This window comes from Cervus elaphus, chromosome 11 (assembly GCF_910594005.1).
Source record: "Cervus elaphus chromosome 11, mCerEla1.1, whole genome shotgun sequence".
NCBI classification, from domain to species: Eukaryota; Metazoa; Chordata; class Mammalia; order Artiodactyla; family Cervidae; genus Cervus; species Cervus elaphus.
The window spans coordinates 24104277-24109010 of NC_057825.1; positions in this window are offsets into that span (position 1 = coordinate 24104277).

Below are 4734 nucleotides of genomic sequence, written 5' to 3' on the forward strand. Positions count from 1 at the left end.
AGATCAAATTGCCAACATCCATTGGATCATCGAAAAAGCAAGAGAGTTCCAGGAAAATATCTACTTCTGCTTTATTGACTATGCCAAAGCCTTTGACTGTGTGGATCACAATAAACTGTGGAAAATTCTTAAAGAGATGGTAATACCAGACCACCTGACCTGCCTCCTGAGAAATCTACGTGTAGGTCAAGAAGCCACAGTTAGAAACGGACATGGAACAACAGACTGGTTCCAAATAGGAAAAGGAGTATGCCAAGGCTGTGTATTGTCACCCTGATTATTTAGCTTACATGCAGAGTACATCATGTGAAATGCCAGGCTGGAGGAAGCACAAGCTGGAATCAGAATTGCTGCGAGAAATATCAATAACTTCAGATATGCAGATGATACCACTCTTATGGCAGAAAGCAAAGAAGAACTAAAGAACCTCTTGATGAAAGTAAAAGAGTGTGAAAAAGCTGGCTCAAAACTCAACATTCAAAAAACTAAGATCGTGGCATCTGGTCCCATCACTTCATGGCAAATAGACGGGAAACAATGGAAACAGTGAGATACTTCTAGGGGAGTGAGCTCCAAATCACTGCAGATAGTAACTGCAGCCATGAAATTAAAGACATTTGCTCCTTGGAAGAACATCTATGACAAACCTAGACAAAGTATTAAAAAGCAGAGACATTCAGTTCAGTTCAGTTCAGTAGCTCAGTCACGTCTGACTCTTTGCGACCCTATGCACTGCAGCATGCCAGGACTCCATGTCCATCACTAACTCCCAGAGTTTACTCAAATTCGTGTCCACTGAGTCGGTGATGCCATCCAACCATCTCATCCTCTGTTGTCCCCTTCTCCTTCCACCTTCAATCTTTCCCAGCATCAGGGTCTTTGCAAATCAGTCAGTTCTTCACATCAGATGGCCAAAGAATTGGAGTTTCAGCTTTAGCATCAGTCCTTCCAATGATTATTCAGGACTGATTTCCTTTAGGATGGACTGGTTTGATTTCCTTGCAGTCCAAGGGACTCTCAAGAGTCTTCGCCAACACCACAGTTCAAAAGCATCAATTCTTCAGTGCTCAACTTTGTTTATAGTCCAACTCTCACATCATACATGACTCCTGGAAAAACCATAGCTTTTACTAGACGAACCTTTGTTGACAAAGTAATGTCTCTACTTTCGAATATGCTGTCTATATTGGTCATAATTTTTCTTTCAAGGAGCAAGCGTCTTTTAATTTCATGGCTGCAATCACCATCCGCAGTGATTTTGGAGCCCCCCCAAAGTTAAGTCTGTCACTGATTCCACTGTTTCCCCATCTACCTGCCATGAAGTGATGGGACCAGATGCCATGATCTTAGTTTTTTGAATGTTGAGTTTTAAGCCAGCTTTTTTTCACACTCCGCTTTCACTTTCATCAAGAGTCTCTTTAGTTCTTCTTTACTTTCTGCCATAAGGGTGGTATCATCTGCATATCTGAGGTTATTAGTATTTCTCCCGGCAATCTTGATTCCAGCTTGTGCTTCTTCCAGCCCAGCATTTCTCATGATGTACTCTGCGTGTAAGTTAAATAATCAGGGTGACAGTGTACAGCCTTGACATACTCCTTTTCCTATTTGGAACCAGTCTGTTGTTCCATGTCCAGTTCTAACTGTTGCTTCTTGACCTGCATACAGGTTTCTCAAGAGGCAGGTCAGGTGGTCTGATACTCCCATCTCTTTCAGAATTTCTCACAGTTTGTTGTGATTCACACAGTCAAATGCTTTGGCATAGCCAATAAAGCAGAAATAGATGTTTTTTCTGGAATTCTCTTGCTTTTTGATGATCCAACAGAAGTAGGCAATTTGATCTCTGACTCCTCTGCCTTTTCTAAAACTAGCTTGAACATCTGGAAATTCACGGTTCATCTATTGTTCAAGCCTGGCTTGGAGACTTTTGAGCATTACTTTACTGGTGTGTGAGATGAGTGCAATTGTGCGGTAGTTTGAGCATTTTTTTTGGCATTGCCTTTCTTTGGGATTGGAATGAAAACTGACTTTTTCCAGTCCTGTGGCCACTGCTGAGTTTTCCAAATTTGCTGACATATTGAGTGCAGCACTTTCATAGCATCATCTTTTAGGATTTGAAAAAGCTCAGTTGGAATTCCCTCATCTCCACTAGCTTTGTTCTTAGTGATGCTTCCTAAGGCCCACTTGACTTTGCATTCCAGGATATCTGACTCTAGGTGAGAGTTCACACCATTGTGATTAACTGAGTCATGAAGCTTTTTTTTTTTTCTTCCTGTGTATTCTTGCCACCTCTTCTTAATATCTTCTGCTTCTGTTAGGTCCAATAAAGGACCATTTCTGTCTTTTATTGTGCCCATCTTTGCATGAAAGGTTTCCTTGGCATCTCTAATTTTCTTGATGCAATCTCTAGTCTTTCTCATTCTATTGTTTTCCTCTGTTTTTTTACATTGATCACTGAGGAAGGCTTTCTTATCTCTCTTTGCTATTCTTTGGAATTCTGCATTCAAATGGATATATCTTTCTTTTTCTCATTTGCAGAGACATTACTTTGCCAAAAAAGGTCTGTATTGTCAAAGCTTTGATTTTTCCAGTAGTCATATACAGATGTGAGAGTTGGACCATAAAGAAAGCTGTGAAAGTGAAAGCAACTCAGTTTTCTCCAACTCTTTGTGACCCCATGGACTATTACAGTCCATGGAATTCTCCAGGCCAGAGTACTGGAGTGGGTAGCCTTTCCCTTCTCCAGGGGATCTTCCCAATCCAGGGATTGAACCCAGGTCTCCCGCATTATAGGTGGATTGTTTACCAGCTGAGCACTGAAGAAGTGATGCTTTTGAACTATGGTGTTGGAGAAGACTCTTGAGAGTCCCTTGCACAACAAGGAGATCAAATCAGTCAATCCTAAAGGAAATCAGTCCTGAATATTTATTGGAACTATTGATGCTGAAGCTGAAATTCCAATACTTTGGCCACCTGATGGGAAGAATTGACTCACTGGAAAAGACCCTGATTCTGGGAAAGATTGAAGGCAGGAAGAGAAGGGGATGACACAGCTGGTTGGATGACAGTACCACTCCATGGACAGGAGTTTGAGCAAGCTCCGGGAAATGGTGATGGACAGGGCAGCCTGGTGTGCTGCAGGCCATGGGGTCACAACAAGTCAGACACGACTGAGCGACTGAACTGAACTGAACTGAGCAAGTGTCCACATGGAGGTTCGATCCAATTCTCTTCACAGTTAGGAACTAGTTCCACAGGCAGATGAGAGTTTTCTGAGATTTCGTTTCTATTTAACAAGTGTGTCCACTCTTCCCTTCCATCTTTCAGATCCTTATGGAAGCAGCTTTATGTTTCTAGGGAGGTTGAAATTTTCCTGCGAAACCTTTATCATTGCCCTTGAAGTTATTCTTCATCCTTCTGGTGGGTTTTGAAGGATGTTTTGGTTGCAGCCACTTACTGGATTTGCTTAGTTGGTCTTTTCAGGACTGAGACTTGTTCAGAATGTCGACCATCAGCCAAACTTTCTGTAAACATTGGAATTTATCTTCTTTTCATGCTTTTCTATAAGGATCTATTCTGAGACCAAGTAGTGAATTGTTGTTTTCTAGTTCATTGTTCATGGTGTTCCCATTTGCTATTTCTGACAGTTCGTTCTTGGGTCTGACCTCCAAGAGAGTTGATTTGAGGTCTCTGTATTCTCTTCCTATGTGGCTAAACCTCTCAAAACTAGGGTAGCCAGGAAGGACCTCAGGGGGCCAGAGGCCACCAGCCACTGCTTCTGGTCTGCAAAGCCTGATGAATATCCCCAAGATCATAAGATATGATCAGTTACTCTATGAGTCAAGATGTGGGTTCGCTGTGGATTTCCCTGGTGGTCCAGTGGTTAGGAATCTGCCTGCCAATGCAAGGCAGATGTCTTGCCTCCCAAAAGACAGACACTCCAATTGTCAGTTTGTCTCTCCTTGCAGAGTAATACAAAATTTTAAGCATTAAAAACTTCTCCATGACTAAAAGTTGCCACCACCCCCCACCCTTAATTTCAGTGCTAAGCTTCCCTGGCAGTGCTACCACTGCCTGGCACAGGGCTCCCACCATGCAGAGTATCAAGGCCATCAGGGGATCCTCTGTGGCTCCCATGGTCTCTGCAGTACTGCCTGGGTTGTCAGGACCCTGCTGGCCACCACAGATGTCAGATCCCCGTGGAAAGCATTTTGCTCGGAACCTCCTCTGTGCCTGGCAACCAGGGCAAACCCCAGTGGAAACACAATGAAATGAACAACAGTGTCTCTTGGGGATCTCACATCTTTTTTTTTTTTTTTTTTAATTAATTAATTTATTTTTGGGTGCACTGAGCCTTCTCTAGTTTCAGCAAGTGGGGGCTATTTTCTTATTGCAGAGCATAGAGTTAGTCACCCCACGGTATGTGGGATCTTCCCGGGCCAGGGATCGAACCGTATCTCCAGCATTGGCAGGCAGATTCCTAACCACTGGACCACCAGGGAAGTCCACAGAGACCCCCAAATCTTGACTCACAAGGAAAATGATCACATCTCTTGACCTTGGGGATCTGGACCGGGCTTTGCAGGCCAGAAGCAATGGCTGGTGGGCTCTGGCCACCTGAGGTCCTTCCTGGTTACCCCAAGAGGTTCCACACTGGAACATTTCTTGGCCCTCAGCACTGGCCACTACTCCTTTTTCTTCCCTTTCTTTTAAGAATTGAGATGATATTCACATAAC